A 23,186-nucleotide genomic window follows, 5' to 3' on the forward strand; every position below is an offset into this window, starting at 1 on the left:
TAACCATTATGGTTATGACATTAAATATTTTGTGATATACAATATTAAAAGTCATTCTTATCAGATATTTTGATATACTGTGTTGTATTTTGAACATACTGCTTCAAGGTCTGATTTCTTATTTATGCTTCTGGATATCATTTTGTCCTGGGAATTAAGAAACATTATGTTTAGAAGCCAAAAGTCTGAGTAAAGATATCTTTGATATTTTTTTTAGTTTGATTTGTCAAAAACATATTTTTTACCTTTATTAATACATTTAACAACTTCTTTTTACTTTCTCCTCCTGGTACAGAGTGATAGTTAACCTTCACTGTCCACTACAATGGGTTTTTAAAAATCTCTAATTAAATATACCTCTAGGGTTGTGTACTGGGATGTTTTGAGGTTTGCTATGCTCTGTTTCAGCAGATATAAGAATCTAATGCAAGTCATTACCTTATCTTTTTCTTTGTGCTCATATATTATTTGTATTCAGCTATCACTATGCATATACTGAGAGAATTTGCCATATAAATTTCCTATTCCTGGAATTGTCTTTATTTAAATGTTTGACATTGCTAACTTAATTTCTGTATTTGTTTTGTCTTTTCTGAAGTTAATTTTGTTAATGTGCATATATTCAAGAATTTGTATTTTTTCTGTTATCCAACAAGATGATTTATAGTTTGTTTGGTATATCCTGCTATTCAGTGATCTCTTGTTACAGCCTCTGCTCAGAATTACAAATTTCGGATCATTGGATAAATGGTTTCAAAGAATAAACTTAAATGAAGAATATATTGCCTTCCACAACTCTAAGAGGACACATAGGTATTACAAAACAGTAGAACTGTACAAAATTTTTTTTTTTGGGGGGGCAAAGTGTCTGAGTTTTTATTTCCAAACCCATACCCATTTTTTTTTTTTGTTTCAGAAAAGAACACCAAATGACGTGGGAGTCACTTTTCTTACTGAAAAATAAACATATTACATTGGGAAAATGGTTAACTTCCTTGAGACATGGTCACCAATTGTAAAACTTATTCATTGAGTGGAATAAAAAAAAATCATTTGCATCAACAGCTGATTAAGTATGCTTAGTAATTCTTTGTTAAATTTCAAGGACCATTATTTTCTGCAGAGGCTAACAGGATCAGCTCAATAGTACAGAATAAGTTTACATACCCATTCATCTTTTAAGATATTAATGGTGATTTAACATTTATTGGTTAAAGGAATTGTAGTGACTTCCAAAAGAGTTATATGAACATGTTGATTATGTTCATATGGAAGAGTGTAACTCTTCCAAATATGTATTTTGGGAGTTAGTACATGACCATAGAGTGAGTTGGAGACTGAGGGGATTCATCTGGAGAAAAGCCTAGGAAAAGTTTGCAATTAACATCTGGCATTCATAAAATCCTATATTTAACTGGTGAAGTTAAAAAAATAAAAAATTAGTCTTAGTTGAGAGACATGACTAATAGTTTCTACAAATTTTAGTTATATCTTTTATCTATTTCAGAACTATTCTGATAAAAGACCAGAAAAACCTTGAGAGTATTCTAGGACAATAATTTATAAATTAATTTTTGGCAATGATAAGGTAACCTAGGAATTGAGAACAGAATTCAGTCAGAAGAGAGTAACATTAAGGAGGAGTCAGAGTAAAATAAATTGAATTGAAAAACCCAATAGCTCAAATAGAAAAATTTAAAAAAAAAGCCTTGCAAGTGGAATTAATAAGTAAAAGATAAAATGGAGAATCTAAACCAATTAATCAACTGACATGAAAATTTCTTTTTTTTGAATGAACATGAATTTATTTAAGAGATGACTGCTTCAATCAGCTATCACATTTCATGTAAAACATGATTTTGAAATTTCTTCATGGTTTTGAACTCCAATCATTCATTCTTTCTTTTTTTTTTTTTTACTTTTTTATTTATTTTATATAAACAAGTCCATTTAAATGAAAACAAATATTTATAGACAATCTTTGGGTATTTGGGCGTCATTCTTTCCAAACTACTTCCTTTTGGTAAGGGAGGCTGCCATGGGGGATTCTAAGAAGATGCAGAAATCCTGGCTGTAGTCTGCAAGGCTGCTTTGTCCAGCTGTTTTGAATATCCTTCGGGCTGAGACCCATATTCAGGGGGGGCCAGAGTCAGTTCCATGCTGACTTCTCAGCTATCAGTCTGGTGGCCCTTTAGCTTCTCCTTGTTCAGGTAAGCTGTCTCTTTGTGTTTCTGCAGCCTGGTCTTGTCCTCTCCATCTGCATTTGCATTCTAGTTTGACTCAATGTTTATGTATGGGTGTTTGCTCCTGTTTCCAACAGGCATTAGTTGAGGGCTCCATGGATAAGTTAGTTGTTGATCTCACTATCCAGGAAGGGCATTTATGGTAACCTTTCCACGAAAGCTCAAATTGTTAGTTGGCAGCAGTCTTGTAGTTCTCTAGACCTTTCTTTGTGTTCAACTTTATCTTCAAACCAATATTGGCTCCCTCTTTTATGTTCTCTCTCTCTCACTCTCTCTCTGTCTCTTTCTCTCCTGTCTTCTATTCCTACCTGGACTCAATCTTCCTAGTCGCATGTGTTTTTCTCTTCTCTCCCTCTTTCTCCTACATCTCTCTCCATTCACTACCCCCACCCCCACTTCCCCTGTGCTTTGGGGGACTTGTCCCTTCCCAGTTCTGTGAGGGACTTTTATGAATCTCTTAGAATACACATTGCATTCTAGTTCCTCTGGTGGTGTGAAATATAGGCTGGTGATCCTTTGCTCTAGGTCTAAAATCCATATATGAGAGAGTACATACTATGTTCCTCTTTTTGTGACTGGATTACCTCCCTCAGGATGATTTCTTCAAGTGCCATCCACTTGCCTGCGAATTTCAATACCATTATTTTTTTTCTGCAGAGTAGTATTCCATTGTGTAAATGTGCAACATCTTCTTTATTCTTCAATTGAGGGACATCTAGGTTGCTTCCAGGCCTTTGCTATTACAAATAGTTCTGCTATGAACATAGTTGAACAGATGTCTTTGTTATATGGATGTGGATCATTTGGGTATATGCCTAAGAGGGGGATTGCCGGGTCATGTGGTAAACCAATTCTCATTTTCCTGAGGAAACGCCATACTGATCTCCAAAATGGCTGTATGAGTTTGCACTCCCACCAGCAGTGGAGGAGTTTTCTCCTTTCTCCACATCTTCTCCAACATGATTCATCATTGGTGTTTCTAATTTTAGCCATTCTGGCAGGAGTAAGATGGTATCTCAAAGTTGTTATGATTTGCATTTCCCTGATAGCTAAGGATGTGGAGCACTTTCTTAAGTGTCTTTCAGCCTTTTTGATTTCCTCTATTGAGAATTCTTTCTTCAGTTCTGCACCCTATTTTAAATAGGGTTATTTGGTGTTTTGTTAACTAGTTTCTTGAGTTCTTCGTATATTTTGGAGATCAGCCCTTTGTCAGATATAGGACTGGCGAAAATCTTTTCCCAGTCTGTGGGTTGCCATTTGGTCTTTTCTACTGTGTCCCTTGCCTTACAGAAGCTTCTAAGTTTGACGAGGTCCCATTTATTAATAGTTTCTCTCAGTGTCTGTGCCCCTGGAGTTATGTTCAGGAAGCAGTCTCCTATACCAATTTGTTCAAGGGTACCTCCTACTTTCTCTTCTAAGAGGTTCAATGTGGCTGGATTGATGTTGAGGTCTTTGATCCATTTGGACTTGAGTTTTGTGCATGGAGACAGACATGATTCTATCTCCAGTCTTCTAAATACCCTCATCCAATTGTGCCAGCACCATTTGTTGAAGATGCTGTCTTTGCTCCATTGTATAATTTTAGCTGTTTTGTTGAAAATCAGGTGTTCATAGGTGTGTGAGTTAATATCAGGATTTTCAATTTGATTCCTTTGGTCTACTTGTCTATTTTTATGCCAATACCAGGCTGTTTTCAGAACTATAGCTCTGTAGTAGACCTTAAAGTCAGGAATGGTGATGCCTCCTGAAGTTCTTTTATTGTATAGGGTTGTTTTGGCTATCCTGGGTCTTTTGTTTTTCCATATAAAGTTGATTATTATCATTTCAAGGTCGGTGAAGAATTGTGGTGGGATTTTAATGGGGATTGCATTGAATCTGTAGATTGCTTTTGGCAAGATTGCCATTTTTACTATGTTTATCCTACCTATCCAAGAGCATGTGAGATCTTTCCATTTTCTGGTATATTCTTTAATTTCTTTCTTTAGAGTCACAAAGTTCTTATTATATAGGTCTTTTACTTGTTTGGTATGTATTATACCAACATACTTTATGTTCTTTGTGACTATTGTAAAGGGTGATGTTTCTCTGATTTCTTTCTCTGTCTCTTTTTCGTCTAAAAAAATTAGGGCTACTGATTTTTTGAGTTTATCTTGTATTCTGCAAGTTTGCCAAAGGTGTTTATCAGCTGTAGAAGTTCCCTGGTAGAGTTTATTTGGTTGCTAATGTAAACTATCATATCATCTGCAATTAGGGACAGTTTGACTTGTTCCTTTCCAATTTGGATCCCCTTGATCTCCTTTTGTTGTCTTATAGCATTAGCTATAACTTCTAGTACAATATTGAAGAGATATGGAGAGAGAGGGCAGCCTTTTCTTGTTTCTGATTTTAGAGGAATTGGCTTATGTTTCTCTCCATTTAGTTTGATGTTGGCAGTTGGTTTGCTGTATATTGCTCTTATTATGTTTAGGTATGTTCCTGTTATCCCTGACCTCTCCAAGACCTTTATCATGACAGAGTGTTGAATGTTGTCAAAGGCTTTTTCAGCATCTAGGGAGATAATTATATGGTTTTTCTTTTCTTTTTTCTTTTTTTTTTTTTTTGTTTATATGGTTGATTACGTTGATAGATTTTCATATGTTAAACCATCCTGCATTCCAGGGATGAAGCCTACTTGGTCATGGAAAAATTCTTAAATTACAGAGCAGGGACATACATGGAATGCAAGACTGAAAATTACAACAAAAAAGAAACAAACATTTGACTTATAGGCACATATGAGGAGAAGAATCCCACGACATGTCCTCAAAAAGATCACAGAAGTAAATGCCCCCAAACTAAAGAAAGACTTACCCATATAGATATCAAAAGTGCACATATTGACAAACAGATAAGAATTCAAAAGAAATTTTTATGCCATATCGTAGTTAAAACATTAAGTATACATTACAAATTATTTTGAAAGCATCAAGGAAAAAATGATGTAATGGAAAACTAACTAGAAAAATGGCTGATTTGTTAATGGAAACGTTGAAAGCCAGAAGTAGCTGGGACAATGTTTCTCTAGTCCTAATGTGACTTACACTCTGAAGGAATTCTGTGGGCTGTGGTCCAGTCTTCACTAGTCGATGAACAGGTGAGATACCCATGAACCAGCTGAGCTATCACCCACTTCCTGGATTCTGTTCCCCGAAGACCCACTCTGCTACCGAACCCCTTCCCTCCCATTTCATCATCTTCCCTGCATCCATCTCTTCTCCATTAATACTGGAGGCTCTGTTGACCTAGGCAAAGTCCATACCAGTTTGAAGTATAGGTGAGTGTTCTCCTTCCAGTTGGGCTTCCCCACTATCCAGATTCTGATCATTGGGGCATACCAAGTGTACCACATCCCCATGTACCCACAACCCATGAAGTTTTCCATGGAGCTAGTCTTGTTCTAAGGACCTCAGATAGGACATTGCCCACTGCCCACTGATACTCTTTATAATGTGCCCCAAATTGCTAGATTATAACTCCTAGCCTGGACTCCATATTCTTGCCTACACATTTTGAAGAAGATTTAGACTTTACCTGAGTCCAGGCTGGTCCTAAGTATCCAAAATAGGATACCTCCCACTGCTTTCTAATGCTCCCTAAAGACCTGCCAACAATCCCAGATGGCACCACCCATAATCTTGGGCTCCATATTCTGACTTACAATTTAGAAGACTTAGGGTTTGGCAGAGGCATGCCAGGTCTAGGGACCCAGGGTGCCAAAATCTGCAGTGAAGACGCTCTCCTGGACCTGAAGGCTTTCCAGTCACCAGAACCCTCAGCCATTTAGGCAAGAAGACCAAAGAGAAAACAGAAAGAAAGGAACAAAATACCCACCCAACAAAGACATTTGCAGAAATCATCACCTCGACCTATAATTATCCCAAATCCAAGGAATAAATGCAATGTAAGAACACAATGATTAGAGAAAGGCCAATATGGCACTGCCAGACCCCAATATCCTATGATAGTAAGACCGAGCATTCCAATGCAGCTGAACCACAAGACAATGACCTTAAAAATAACTTTATGATAATAGATGTAGTTAAAGAGAAAATAAAAAAAAATCCTTAAAGAAATCGAGGAAAGAACAAATGAAATGGAGGAAATCAGTAAATTCCTGAAAGAATGAAAAGAAAGAAAAATAACCACAACAAACCAAAACCAAAACAAAAACCAAACAGATGAAGAAAACAGTTCAAGACCTAAAATTGGAAATACATGTAGCAAAGAAAAAATACTGAGGGAATTGTGGAAATGGAAAATTTGCACAAGTGAACATGAACTACAGATGTCATCATCAACAGAATGTAGGAGATGAAGAGAAAATCTTCTGTAATAGAGGGAATATATTAGTTAGTAAAAGAAAATATTAAATGTAAAAAAAAATAATGCCTAACACAAAACATCCAGGAATTCTGGGACACTATGAAATAGCAAACCTCAGAATAATAGGAGAAGAGGAAGGTGAATATTCTCAGTTCAAAAGCTCAGAAAATATTTTTAATGAAATCATAGCAGAAAATCTCCCTAACCTAAAAAATGACATGCTTATAATGGTATAAAAATCTTACAGAAAACCAAATAGACTGGACCAGAAAAAATTCTCCTCTCCATGTAATAATCAAAATAATACTCTTGAAAAATAAAAAAATAATACTAAAAGCATCAAAGAAAAAATTGTCCAGTACCATATAAATGCAAACCTAGTAAAATTACACCTAACTTATTAATAGAGACTCTAAAAGCCCGAATGGACTATAGAGACATCTTATAGACTCTAAGAAATTACTAATACCAGCCCAGACTACTATACCCAGTGAAACAAGAAATTTCATGACACATTCAAATTCAATCAATATCTACCCACAAATCCAGGCAAATAAGGCAATAGATAATCTCACTCCAGCAAAATCCAAAGAAGGGACATATCTGTACATACACACACACACACACACACACACACACACACACACCATAACCATTATCACCACCACCAGCAGCAACAACAAAATAACAGGAGTTTATCACTGGGCATTAATATTTCTCAGTATCAATGGAATCATTCACTAATAAAATGACACAGGCTAGCAGAATGAAGATGAAAACAGGAATCATCCTTATATTGCATACAAGAAACTCACCTCAACATCAAAGATAGACAATAACTCAGAGTTAACGATTGGAAAAAGACTTTCCAATCAAGTAAACCTAAAAGCAAGCTTGTGTAGCTACCCTAATAATTAAAAAAGTTGACTACAAAACAAAATTAATCAAAAGAGATGGAGCAGGGCATTTCAAACTCATCAAAGGAAGTATCCATCAAGTTTTTTTTTTAAGTAATGCAAGTGTGTGGCCTTTCCTTTATAGGGTCAGAATTAATAGAGGTTCAGAAGTACTTGGGTATTACTGCTATTTTCTCCACTTTCCATGTTCCAGAGAATGTGAAAATGTTTCATACCTACTTGAGAAAGAACTGTGTAATCAGCATTCCATGGTTGACTTGATTATGTCAGGTTCATAATGTGGAACTTACTATCCTTGCTTCCAATGAACTGGTAGCTTCATATGTTCCATAAATAATGGCAGTGCTGCTTGCAGTTCACAGAAAAGGAATTGGGCAGCAACATGTATTGTGAGTTATGTTAAAGGAGAAAGGGATGATGAAAACAGTTTATTAAGACAAAAACTGGAGTTAATTTATGGTGCAAATATAAAAAGTTCCATTCTCTTAACATATATTTATGAAACAAGAACCAGGACAATCTGGTATCTGTAATTTTTATTCATTTCCTATTTATATTCCTGTTATTACTGATAAATAAGCACTCATAATCTAGATGGTGGTGGCACACACTTCTTGTCCCAGCAGAGGCAGAGGCAGAGGCAAAGGCAGAGGCAGAGGCAAAGGCAGAGGAAGAGGAAGAGGAAGAGGCAGGTGGATCTCTGTGAGTTTGAGGCCAGCCTGATCTACAGATTTACTTCCAGGATAGCCCAATCTGTATCGTAGAGAAATCTTGTCTCAAAATCAATCAGTAAAACAAACAAACAAACAAAAGAAGAAGCACACATAAAAATAGAAAATAATCTGATCATTTTCAAGTTTCAAAAAAATTTCTCTAATATTTACCATGGTCCAAAATACATTTTAAGTTTCCCTACAATCATATAGAGATGATCAATACATTTATATATTTTGGAAATGATGGGATTTCATGCAGATATGAGACTTAAAATACCTTGAATTTTTTCAAAGTGAATAAATAGCTTAGATCAATTAAGTTATTAAATGCTGCAATTGTTAGTTGGGGTTAGTCTTGTAGGTCTCTGGACATTTCTCTAGAGTCAGTTTTCTCTTCAAATCTATAATGGCTCCCTCTTAAAGGCTACCATAAATGCCATTTCCTGATAATGAAATTGATGACTAACTTATCTACCATCATAGAGCCCTCATCTAGTAGCTGATGGAAGTAGAAGCAGACACCCACAACTAAACACTGAGCTGAACTGGAATCCCGATGCAGAGAGGGAGAAGGCCAGGCTACAGAAACACACAGAGACAGCTGACATGAATAAAGAGGAGCTAATGGCCACCCAGACTCATAGCTGGGAATCCCGCATGGGGCTGACTCAGACCTCCAAATATGGATCTCAATTAGAAGACCTGGGACCTATAAGGGACCTCTGACAGTGGAACCAGGATGTATTCTTGGTGCACAAAATGACTTTGGGAGCTTATTCTCCATGGAGGGATACTCCCTTAACCTATAAGCAGGAGGGAGGGGCTTTGTACCTACTCCAAATGATTTGACAGATTTTGTTGACTCCTCCTGAAAGGCAACACCCTCCCTGTGGAGTGGAGATGGGATGTGAGGGTGGTCAGGGACCATGGGAGGGAGGCAGAGTGAGAGGGGGGGAAAGAGGGAGAGGGAAATGGGATTGATATGTAAAATAAGAAAAAAATTAAAAAATAAAATAAAATTTAAAAACAGGAAAAAAAAAGAAAGAACAGGGAGTAGGTGAATAAGAAGGTATGACAGTATAAGGGAGAATTTCGGAAGGATAAATAATATGATCAAAATACGTTGCATGAAGTTCTCAATAAAATACTTTAAAAGAACAAAAAAATTAAAAGTAAATAAAATAAAAACAATAAAAATTCTTAGTTGCTCAGTTTCTTCAAAGATAATATAACAAATCAGCAACAGTCTCAGTTATAGATTCTTGTATATATTCCTTATTAATTGTGTATTGTAGTATTTTCTGAAAGTAGTCTCACAGGTTCATAATCTAAATTTTTCATATTTTCACAAGAATTGTTATAGTGAATAAGAGTTTGTTTTAGTAGATATTCTTAGAAAGGCTGCAATTCAAACAAAAAAATTCTTTTAGCTGCAATTATTCTAAAAGCTGAGGCAGGAGGGTAGTTCCTTCAATACTAAATGATGTAGGGAGTCTCATACTAAATTACGTAGGGAGTCTCATACTAAATGATGTAGGGAGTCTCTTTATCCAAGCAAACAAAAATATGAACATTAAAGCAATGTTATTGTATGACAATCATATCTTATCAAGTGTTACCACAAATAGAACATACTTGTAATACATCTGTGAGACAAAGACAGTCATATAAATGGACAATTTTATTTCATCTTGCTAATTTTGGTATGGTGTGACAGGAAGATGAAAATAATAACTTGATTTGAAAGTAGACTTGCATCAAATGAAAATATACCTCTCAGATAAGAATTTGAGGAAGACCAGATCATAAGGAATTGCAGGAGGTGATTAGTGTGTTCATAGGAATCAGGGCCACATTGGAGAGCATAAATGCTCAGTGATATAATTGTAGGAAAAAAGACAGCATGAGGAAGGAAGGGTAAAGGTCCTCTGCAGCTAACACCCTCTTTGCCAGTCTCCATGTAAATCAAATCAGCACAAAAACCAGACTAGTCTTCTACCCAAATAGAACATGAATGCTGACACTGGGTCACTCTTATGTAGGATATTATTGCCTTCTTACTACAATACATCAAGCTGGCCAGATTACACTGTTTACTTTTCAGTGGTCAGGGAAGATATGCCAGGACCAACGAATTCTAAGTAATGAATAGAAAAAAGCTCTTTGTGTGTTATAGCTAGTGATTATTTGCCTGTAGTTTTCAGAGCTTCAGCAAGGTGAAGTTGCTGCCATTACCCCAGTTATCCAATAACACTTAGCGATATGCCAATCTTTTACACACATATCCATCATTCCCTATTCAGGTCTTCTTGTTTAAAATAAGTATCTCATTAATGTATCTCCTTTAATAAGTATCTCCTCAGAAGAAAGCTTGAGTACCATTTTCTTAGAGTTTGAGAGAAAAACAAGAGCTTGCAAATCCAGCAGCTGCTGGTAGGAGGGAGCTGATGAAAAAAGAAAATTAAATTTTTGAATTATATCCAAGAAATCTGTTATGTTCAGCAGTGTTTGTACTTAGATTTCTGCATGGAAGAATGTTTTCAGGCCAAAATGACATTTACAATGTTGATTTTACACATGTTAGGTATGTGATATCTGGATTCATTTCTCTCATATCTTTTTCATGGAATCAGATTTGATTTTTTCTGTCCATAATCTGTCTGTTTATCATCTATCTGTCCTTCTATCAATCTGTCTTTTCTTCTATATATTTATAAGCTATGATCTATAACCATTCTTCTATATATTTATAAGCTATCATATATATATAATATCCACCTATCCATCAACTGTCTGTACATGTGTGTGTGCATGTGTGTGTGTGCCTGTGGCATTCCACGTCACTCATTTGAAAGTCAGAAGATAGCTTGTGAAAGGCTGTTCTATTTTTCTCTGTCACATAGGTCTTGAAGATCTAACTTAGGCTCTCAGCTTCAGAAAGTAGCACCTTTGCTCACATTTAAAACTGTCCCATTTTAAAGGAAATTCCAGTCTCCCAAACACCAAGTGTCAGTGCATATGTGCAGAAATGACAGTCTAGGATCAGCCTTACAGACCATTACAGCCAGGATTTCTACATCTTTGGATCCCCAAGACTGTGCACCCTACAAGCAGGAAGCAGTTTGGAAAGAATGACGCCTCAATCCCCAAATATTGTTTATAAATGTTTGTTTTCATATAAATGGTTAATAATCACAACCAATCTCTTTTTAAAATCAATCAATTAATTAATTTTTTATAACCAAGTCCATTTAAAAGAAAACAAACATTTATAGACAATATTTGGGAATTTGGGCATCGTTCTTTCCAAACTACTTCCTGCTGGTAAGGGCGCTCTCATGGGGGATTCTAAGAAGATGCAGAAATCCTGGCTATAGTTTGCAAGGCTGCTTTGTCCAGCTGTTTTGAATGTAGGATCACTAAATGAAAAGCTGTGGATTCCTTCCAGACTAATGTGGTTTGATCAAGCCAGACCACCTGAAACAGAGTACCAACCAATCCATTTTAAAGGAAAAAAACAGATTATGGTATAGAAATAAATATTTTGTTTTGGAATGGATTTTCATTTATTGATACAAATTTAAGGCCAAATTTGTGACATGTATATTTCTCCTCTTGTTTAGGTATTGTGTTTATATAGCTCATTTAAAAATGTAATGTATAATTTAGCACAGATTATAGATAGTAACCTATGACAGTCAAAACTTAGAGTTAAGTTAGTTAGGTTTTCTAGATATTCAGAGATATATTTGAGATGGGTAAACATTCTTCGAATCTTTCAAAGACCTACAGAATATGGCATTTAAAATGGTTTATGGTTTTTCTTGACACTGAGACATAACTGCTCCTAGAAACACCATCTGTGTCAGAAAGGAAGATGAACATTAAAGAAATGTGTTATGGAGTTTACTTCCAATATGGCAAGACTGGTCATTTGGGAAAGTTACTGCTTTTGTCTGGATTGTTTGACTTTGTGATGTATATTTAGACATGGAGGACTCACAGGAAAGTGACTGCTGACTGCTAAAACAAAATGAAGAGTGCTACAGGGTTCCTGCTTCATGGAAGAGTCTGCCAGATAGTCTGAAGGACACAGAGAAAAGTGACTAACAAACTGCCAATACATGGAGACAGTTTAAAGTTTCCTGCTTTGCTGAGGAGCCTGCCAGACACACTATGGCCTATAGGCTGAAGATGGAACATTACAGAACTTTGGGTGACTGACCAGGCAAGTTGTCTCTGTTAATTCTAGAGTTTATAAATTATCCTTCTGTGGTCTTTGATAGACTTGAATTCAGATAGTAATGGTTATAGTTTTCCTTAGTTAGGATTAAATATAAGTTACATATAAGATTTTAGACTCACAAAGATAGGATAGATGATGAAATTTTTTCTTTAGATCTTGCTAAATGTTAATGGTTTGAAATTCACAGGCAAATGGATTTTACTTGAAGAAACCATCCTGAGTGAGGTAACCCAGTGACAAAAAGAAGAACGTGTCATGTACTCAGTCATATATGGATTTTAGACATAAAGCAAAGACTCACCATCAGAGAAACTAGGATACAAGGAGGAATCTAAGAGATTCATACAAGTTCCTTCACAGAATGCAAAAGAAACAAGATCTCCTGAGTGTATTGGGGGCTGAGGGCAGTGAGTGGTGATCGATTTAGGAGAAAGAGAAAGGGAGGAAGGGAGAACATGTGGGACTAGTAAGATTGAGTTGGGGGATGACTAGATGAAGCAACAAGACATACCATATTAGAGGGAGCCATTATAGTTTGGAGAGAAATGTCCAGAGACCTACAAGGATGACCCCAACTAACAATCTGAACAACAGTGGAAACACCTTTTCCTGATAATGAGATTGATAACTAACTTATATGCCTTCATAGAGCACTCATCTAGTAGCTGATGGAAACAGAAGCAGACACCCACAATTAAATATGGAGCTGAATTCCTAGAATCTTGTTGCAAAGAAGGAGTGATAAGAAAATTGGGTTAAGACCAGGTTACAGAAACTGACGGAGACTGGTGACCTGAACAATGAGGAGCTCATGGACCCCAAGACTGATAGGTGGGAAACCAGCATTGGAAAAACTCAGACCCCTGAATGTGGGTCTCTGTTAGAATGCCTGGGCATTCTAAGGGACCTCTGACAGTCAAACTAGGATGTATCCCTGGTGCATGAAAGTACTTTGGGAGCACATTCCCCATGGAGGGATACTCTCTTAGCCTAGAGGCAGGATGGGGGACCTAGTCCTTACCCTACATGACTTGACAGATTTTGATGACCCCTCCTGGAAGCTATCATCCTCTCTGTGGAATAGGGGGGATGGGATGGGAGGAGGTCAGGGGGGTATGGGAGGGAGGGAGAGGAAACTGTAATTGTTATGTACAATAAGAAAAATTATATATACATATACATATGTATGTATGTATGTATGTATGTATATGCATATTTCTCAAATCCTTAGTCATCAGGGAAATGCAAGTCAAAACAACTCTGAGATACCAATCTTATACTTGCCAGAATGGCTAAAGTAAAATACACCAATGACAGTTTATGCTGGAGAGAATGTGGAGAAAGGGGAAGGAACATTTTTCCATTGCTGGTGGGAGTGTAAACTCATGTGGCCCTTTGGAAAATTTTATGGCAGTTCTTAGGAAAATGGGAATCAGTCTACCTCAAGAAGAAGCAATTCCACTTTTGGGCATATAGCCAAAGGATTGACATTCATACAAGAAGGACATATATTCTACTATGTTGATAGCAGTGTTGTTTGTAAAAGGAGACCTTGGAAGCAAACTAGATGCTCCTCAACAGAAGAATGGATGGAGCAAATGTGGTACATTTATATAATGGAGTTTTATTCAGCAGAAAAAAAACAATGAAATATTTAAATATGCAGGCAAATGGATTGAACTGGAAGAAACACTCCTGAATCAGGTAACACAGTCACAGAAATACAAGCATCATATGTCCTAATTCATGTATGGATACTAGACATAGAGCAAAGTACTACCAGCCTACAATCTATACCTACAGAGAAGCTAGGAGAACTCTAAGAGAGATATTCATGGTCCACTGGAGAAGGGGAATGGGACAAGAGCTTATTTTTGTTTTAAATAATAAATGCTAATCAGTTTTGTATACTGGCAGGCACGAAGTCCAAATTTTCAGGGTTGGACCTTCATTAGCATCCATGAGAATTTATGGTTCATTTAATCTAAAAGCCATAGGCAGAGTTCAATGGGAGCCACTAGAGCAATCAATGACAAAAGAAACCTTAAAGAAATCTTTCTAGCTCAGAGAGATCACTGTGGTATTTTAGACTGTGTTAACAGTGTTTAGATGAATGCCACTTATGTATGGATGGCAAGTTTCCTAAGTAACATAGCTTGCTCAACTGGAAGTATAATTTAGAACTACTATCCTTTTGGTTTCAACATCAACCATTCACAAGATTGGAATGGTTTCATTATCCTGAGCAATATACTCAGGAGTTAAAATAGCAATCATATTCATTGTCTCATTTTCTTTCCACACATGACATCAGAAGTAACAATGCAAAAGTATCAAAGTATCATTTATGATGTGATGGTTTATCTCTCTTATGGCAAAACACTTTAAAAGATAAAACATATAGAAATTTTAGACTTTTGAGCATCCAAATTCTAATTGCCATCAACTTGATGATGTTATGTGTGGGCTTCTTCTTTGTTGGACATCTTTTTCTCTATTTTCTCATAATAGAAAGCAAATATACAAAAGCTGTGAAGTTCTTGTTACAATAAACTGCTAGGGGAAGCTTGGGATATTCCACGGCAGGTAAGGTTGAATGAAGATGGGGGCAAACAAGCCAGGCAGACAGACATTATTGAGAAGTTTTATTAGAAAGGGAAGGATGGGGGGGGGGAGGAAAGAGAAACAAAGTATAGAGGCATAGACACACATGCACACAGAAGACAGACAAGAAGAGGGAGATAGGAAAAGTCCTATCCTCCCCAGCGGAACTGCTGTAAAGAGAATAAGAAAGAGAGGAATATAGGTGGGAAGGGGTCTTTTATTTATTTATTTATTTTCTTTTTTTTAAAATTTATTTTATATAACCAAGTCCATTTAAATGAAAAAAACCATTTATAGACAATATTTGGGAATTTGGGCGTCGTTCTTTCCAAACTACTTCCTGCTGGTAAGGGGTGCTGTCATGGGGGAGTCTAAGAACATGCACAAATCCTGGCTGTAGTCTGTAAGGCTGCTTTGTAGCTGTTTTGAATGTAGGATCACCTGGTACTCTGTTTCAGGTGGTCTGGCTTGATCAAACCACATTAGTTGGGAAGGAATCCACAGCTTTTCATTTTTTGTGGAAACAAAAAGAGAAATCCTTTTCCCCAGTAACTTGTCCTTGAACTTAAATTTTGGAGTCAAAGCATTTTTTGTTTTAATTTATTATTTTACTTGTCGAATCCAGTTCCCTCTCCCTCCCTCCCTTTTACTCTCTCTGCCCTCTCACATGCACCCTAACCACCCTCCCTTCCCATCTCCCCACCCCAATTCCATATGTAGGGGATTGCCATCTGGTTGGGGTCATGTAGATCTGACAGGTCATGTGAAGTAGGGACTAGGGCTTCTCTCCTGTCTCTAGGTTAAGGCAGTTATCCCTCCATGGGGGCTGTGTTAGCAAGGTCCTTTTGTGCACCAGGGATAAGCACATCTACACAATGGAATACTACTCTGCAGAAAAAAATAATGGTATCTTGAAATTCGCAGGCAAGTGGATGGCACATGAAGAAACCATCTTGAATGTGGTAACCCAGTTACAAAAAGAGGAACATAGTATGTACTCACTCATATATGGATTTTAGACCTAGATCAAAGGATCATCAGCCTATAAGTCACACCACCAGAGGAACTAGGATATAGGTGTATTCTAAGAGATTCATATAAAGTCGCTCACAGAACCGGGAAGGGACAAGTCCCCCAGAGCACAGGGGAAGTGGGGGGCAGCGAATGGAGAGAGAAGTAGGAGAAAATGAGGGGGAGGAAAGGAAAACACGTGCGACCAAGGAAGATTGATCCCGGTTAGGAATAGAAGACAGGAAAGAGAGAGAGAGAGAGAGAGAGAGAGAGAGAGAGAGAGAGAGAGAGAGAACATAAAAGAGGGAGCTAATATTGGTTTGAAGATAAAATTGAACACAAAGAAAGGTCTAGAGAACTACAAGACTTTCGTCAACTAACAATTTGAGCTTTTGTGGAAAGGTTACCATAAATGCCCTTCCAGGATAGTGAGATCAACAACTAACTTATCCATAGAGCCCTCATCTCAAGCCAGTTGGAAACAGGAGCAAACACTCATACATAAACACTGAGTCAAAGTAGAACCCAAATGCAGATGGATAGGATAAGACCAGGCTGCAGAAACACATAGAGACAGCTTACCTGAACAAGGAGGAGCTAATGGGCCACCAGACTGATAGCTGGGAAGCCAGCATGGGACTGACTCAGGCCCCCCTGAATATGGGTCTCAGCCAGAAGGACTGAGCAGTCTAAGGGACCTCAGACAGTGGAGCCAGGATGTATCCCTGGGGTCTTTCTTTTAAAGGGGTCCTCTGCACCGAAATGCAGACTAGTAATCATGAAATCCTGGGCTGACCAGGATACTGTCTGAATGCGTTCTGTCAGTTGACAGGGACAGGCTAGCATAATGCCTGAATACTTACAGTTCTCCCAGGTAAGAATTCTGAATCCTCATTAAGTGGAAGATGGAAACACATAAAAAGTTCTAGCTAACTCTCTAATTGCACATGTCCATGTTCACTGATCCATGATGATGGCTTCATTGTCTCCCATGAGATAAATACATACTGCCACACTGAGGGTTACTTCCCCTACTAAGTATCTCCCCTGAAGTTCTCATTTATTTATCAAGTCACCTTGCGTCTTAGGCATGAATTTTAAGCTGGTGTATGATTTCAGAGCTTAGCACAAATTTCTCTTTATATGCCGTTTTATTCACCTGCTTTATTTTCAGTGTCCAATGATGATATTTTAATCTTTAATATTGCCAAATATCATTTGGTTTGTCATGCTCTTTTTCCTGATGGATATAGATTCATTATGTCTTGGTACCATTAAGAATGCTAAGCCCATAAACACCAGAAGGAAATTTGGCTCAGTTCATCTCTAGGTATATGCTCCTTAAAACCCAATCTTACATTCAAACTCTGGTTATGTACGAATATGAACACAATCAGTACAAATAGAATATTTATTCATTTGCTATATAGAATTTGCTTTTCTAACTATCAAATATGAATGGTCCATACATGCAAGTGAGCCAGACTATTCAGATTAAGGAGAGCCAATGCTATTGAAAATTGTAGAACTACAAGGAAATTGAAGTAGTAATCAAAACAGCTCCTCTTACATAGCTGAATTCCCCAACTTTATGCTCTTTGGTAATAAATGATATATTTATGTATTTTATTGCCACTAACAGTATAATAATTATTATTTATGTATTACTTGAATTACATAGGAAACATTTTAATCTAAAAATACTATGACAATAGTTTTAAATTGATTTTCAAAAAATATTTTAATTTTCATTTTAAACACATTTTATTTTTTTCCAGGATTATTTTAGTAATTTTTAAGAGTTTGTGCATCTGTATGTGTGCAAGTGTGTGTGTTTGTAGTTTTAAATAGGTGCATGTGCCTGTGAGGCCAATTGCATCAGGTTCCCTTGAATTGGAGTGGCAGGTTAGTTGTCTGCCACCTGACATGGGTGCTGGGAAATAACCCCTGATCCTTTGCTAAAACAGTAAGTGTTATTAACCTCTTGACAATGTCTATAGCCATCTGAATATTGTTCTTTAATTAATAAATAATACTGATGCATATTCACAATGTAAAACACATGTATTTGAATTTCTTTTCAGATTCATCATTGAAACTAATTGAACACTAGAACATTTCATGAAGAAAAAGGGACTGTCTCCAAAGTTTCATTACATCTCCACTAAAAACATCTCCACTTGTCCATTGGTTAAAAGACTCTCATTTTGGTCCTTGAGGTTTGTTTTAGGTTTTTACAAGTTATATAAGACCATCTCAGATATATTAGTATAGGTATTGTGTAGAATATATGCAAGATTCATTACACAAAATATATACCATAGTGTGTGAACTCTGGAATATAGATGCTATGCATCAATTTTGAAACACCTTAAAAGGACACCTAGCAAGGAGAGATGCATACAAATGAACAGTGAGAATAACCACCCTTTCCTAAGTTTTTCCATGATATTTAATTTATTATGTGATAATCTCATATATTGATATAATGTATTTTGATCATATGAATCCACAACTACCAGCCTTCCAGCTCTCCCAGTGACTCTCATCTAAACTCCATGATTTCTTTATTTCACTGTCATTAATAACTCTCTGAGTTCAATCAGAGGCACTCCCCATAGGCATATGAGTACCCACAGTTTTAATTGCTTCTTTCCTAGAAAGAAGATTGGGAGTTGCTGGTATTCCCATAAAAGAAATCTCTATGGATGTCAAAGTCTACAAAGTTTTTCTTGTTCTTCATGCATTAGCTTCTTAAATAACAACATGCTTGATGTCATGTTTCAGAATAGTTCATCAATGCATTTGAATGGTATTCACTGTTATCTCTTTCATGGCCACCTCTTGTGACTGAAGATCTCCTGTCAGTCATCATTCATGGTTAAGGAAAAACACTCAAAGGTAAAAGCTATACTGACAAACAATTAATTGATATGATGTCATGTATACCTGTCATCTTTTTCTTAAGAAACAAGTGATAAATTTTGTGAGATATGTGATATTCTCATTTTTGTTTTCTTTTTTTTAACTTTTTTTTAAAAATTATTTTCCTTGTTTTACATATAAATCCCAGTTCCCTCTCATTTTTGTTTTCTAAGTAAGGCAAATATGAAGACTTTATAGAGTCTCAGACAGCATCAAAGTGTTTAATCACTACCTGACAAAGATCTGTGTAATCAGCATTCTCTGGCTAATTTGATGAGATCATGCTCACTATTGAAGCTATTGTTCTTTCTTTCAAAGATAGGATAGCCTTGTATTTTGCATAACCATTGTCAGTGAGACTTGAAATTTATGGAAAGTGAGTTGGGCAACAGGACTTACTGTGAATTATATTAAAAGCAAAGGGATGGGTGAAAACAGTTCCTTAAAAAAAACTAAGTGGCTTCATGATACGAATTAAAAACTTTTTGTTTTAGGGAGTTTAAGTATCATCTTAACACATCACATCTATGAACCTTGAGAGAACCAAGCCATACTGAATATTAGTGGATTTTGTCTGTTTCCTATTTGTGTTACTATTATTACAGAAAAGGAATGCAACAAAACAAGAGAGTAAACTGTTTTTTTTTTTTTTTTGAAATTTCAAAAATACTGCATGATTCACTTTATACATTTTAGCAGTTTGTCTACAATCATATACAGATGACCATTACATTAAAATAATGTAGAAACTATTGGTTTAATGCAGACATGAGGCTTAAAAATACCTTTAATTTTTTTTTTTTTAGGTAAAGAAATTACTTTAGAAATACTGGTAACTTCTTAAATGTTGGATTTCTTCAATGATAATAGCTCCGGAAACCAATAGTAATAACACCTAGTTACACATTCTTGCTCAAATCTCTTATTATTTGTAGACTACAAAATTTTCTGAAAGTAGTCTCAAATATAGGTTTATAACCTAAAATATTCAGAATTTCAGGAGATTTCTGGTGGGTAATAAGTGTTTTTCTTAGGTAGATATCCTTTCAAAGGGTTCAACTCAAGCAAAATAAACAAACTACTCTTTCTGCAGCCATTATGAAAGCTGAGGTAGGAGGCTAGCTTTATCCTAGGAATTAAGGACCAGCCTACCTGGTAAAATAAACATTGGTATCAAAAGAAACAAAACAAATATAGAAATTGAACCATTGTTATTATATGACAGCCACATCATATCAATTGATTTGATAACATAGAAAGCTCTTGTAAAAGATCTGTGAGAGACAGAGAGCCCCTTGAACTGTCAATTTTATTTTGGTATTGGTGACTTTAGTGTGCTGTGACAGGATGAAGGAAAGAATAAGTTAATGGAAAATAGACATTCATTAAATGAAAATATGATTTTCAAGGAAGACAGGGTTCCAGGTAATTGTAGGAGCAGTGATCTGTTTTCAGAGGAAGGAAGAACACTCTGAAGAGGATAGACACTCAGTGGTGCTATTGCAGGAGGAAAGACAGCATGAGGAGTGACAGATCAATATCACCTGCAGTGAAGCCCTGCTTCCCAGTGTCTATGTACATCAAATCAGCACAAACTAGTAGACCACTCTCATATCCAATCATAACATGAAAACATAACATCCTTGGATGGGATCAATATCAACCTTTTACTGTCTTCTTACAGAAGTGTCCTAAATTTTCTGTTAACATTGTTTACTTTTCAGTGGTCAGAGAAGGTAGTATGGACTAATGAGTCCTATACAGTGGATGGGCCAAAACTCTGTGTGTGTTTTAGCTGATGATTATCTGCCTGCAGCTATCAGAACTGCATCAAGCTGAAGTCGCTAACATCACCTAAATTACCCCATCATATCTACTGTGCATACACACACACACACACACACACACACACACACACACACACACAATCACACATACACACATTACATCTTTTACCTAGATACCCTGCATCCATGTTCAGTTCTTAGTCTCATTAGTAAGATACTTTAGAAATAAACTCATAATGATGTTTGAACATGTAAGATTCAAATCTGGCAGCTGCTGTTAATAGGTAGATGGAGAAAAGGAAGAGAGAAGGTCATATATTTTGAGTTATGTCTATGTTCTGTGTTCAGCAATGTTGGTTTTGAAGCCACACCATCAAGGAAGAGGAAGAAAGATTTAGAGGAAGAATGAGAAATCCCTGACTTTCTGATAATGTATGCTTAGAACAGTGTCCAAATACAGATAAAGAAAAAAGGAAAATGAACTTAGTTGCAAGCCAAAGTACCTATTTTATAGGGCACTTTATTCCTGGGCCCTGTACTCTGGGACAAAAGACTATAACAGAAATGTGTGCTTAGAAATAGAAACACAACTCTAACTGAAAAAATTTGGGTTCTTGCCAAGAAAGCTATGTAATTATGTTTAATGTTATTTTCAATTTAATTAAAAAATCTGATTAAATTCTGATACTTGAGAATCAGCAAGGGTTAAATAAAACCACAGACTCAAAGCACAGACTAGCATTTCATATTTTAGTAATATGTATGAATTATTCAATTTCTTGTGCTCCATAATTTACAGGCAAGCAAGTTCTAATGTCATTGAGGCCATTCACAGAGTGGTCACCTAAAGTGCCTGTCTAGAGTAGTTCTTGAAAAGTGATCAACAAATAAAGTGAGATATAAGGAGTCAGAGGTAAATTTGGAGATTATCCACACATTATTTTTTATCATTATTGAATAGTCTCCATCTATTATGACTATACAGGAAACAAAATTTTAAATTTGGGTAGCACTCCATTAATAATCTTTAAAATCTATTATATATAACTCTCTGTAAAAATAAAACATCAGAGTTGACTTGGCACAAGCCCATTTACCAGACAATCTCAAAGTACACATTGTTGATCAAAAGCCGTATTACTCACTTACGTTTTTCTATTTTAGTTCAGCTTCTTTATCATCATGTTCCTCTTTCCCCCTGGCTATGGACCATCTTATTACTAAAAGATGACACTGATGAAGAATATGACATATGTGACACATTTTCTCCTACTGGGACTCACTGATGAACCAGGACTACAGATTCCCCTTTTCATCACCTTCCTCCTAATCTACACCTTCACCATAGTGGGAAACCTGGGATTGATCCTCCTTATTGTCCTGGACTCTAGGCTGCATACACCTATGTACTTTTTCCTAGGAAATTTGTCCTTGGTTGATTTTTGTTATTCTTCAGCTGTCACCCCTACAGTCATGACTGGGCTTCTTATAGGAGACAAGGTAATTTCCTACAATGACTGTGCTACTCAGATGTTCTTTTTTGTTGCCTTTGCTACTGTTGAGAATTATCTCCTGGCGTCAATGGCCTATGATCGATACACAGCAGTGTGTAAGCCCCTGTACTATGCTACCACTATGACTACAAGTGTGTATGTATGTCTTTGTATAGGTTCTTATTTTTGTGGTTTTCTGAATGCCTCCATCCACATTGGAGACACTTTCAGTCTTTCTTTTGTGGGGCTCATATAGTTCATCACTTTTTTTGTGATATTCCAGCACTTATGGTTCTTTCTTGCTCTGACAGACATGTCAGTGAATTGGTTCTTGTTTATGCAGTGAGCTTCAATATCTTTTTTGCTCTTTTAGTTATCTGGATATCCTATATATTCATTTTTGTCACTATCCTAAAGATGAGATCAAGAGCTGGTTATGGAAAGGCTGTATCCACCTGTGCTTCACACTTCACTGCAGTATCTATTTTCTATGGGACAATTATATTCATGTACTTGCAACCCAGCTCCAGTCACTCCATGGACACTGACAAAATCGCATCTGTGTTTTACACCATGATCATACCCATGCTAAACCCTCTGGTCTACAGCTTGAGAAACAAGGAGGTTAAGAATGCATTAACAAAAGTTTTGCTAATGGCAAAATAGTTTATATTGATTTATTTTTAAAGTTCTAAGATGAATAATGCTTTTCATTTTTTCTTATACATGCTATTAAAATAAAGAACAGATTATTGTATTTCTGCAACAACTATACTGTATAGGAAAAGAAAAATATTGTATTCTGAATCATAGCTATGAGTTCTTTTGGTCTTCTCGAAAATATTCCTCTGAGGATATTAATGTACTTTTTAAATAGACTAG

General features: G+C 36.3%; 1 pseudogene; it reads left to right on the forward strand.

The window, feature by feature from the left end:
- The first annotated feature begins 22,038 nt into the window (after window positions 1–22,038).
- On the forward strand, window positions 22,039–22,970 carry LOC127227803 (olfactory receptor 5B3-like; annotated as a pseudogene).
- Window positions 22,971–23,186: the final 216 nt, after the last annotated feature.

Source organism: Phodopus roborovskii, unplaced genomic scaffold, assembly GCF_943737965.1.
Source record: "Phodopus roborovskii unplaced genomic scaffold, PHOROB, whole genome shotgun sequence".
In the NCBI taxonomy this organism is placed as follows: Eukaryota; Metazoa; Chordata; class Mammalia; order Rodentia; family Cricetidae; genus Phodopus; species Phodopus roborovskii.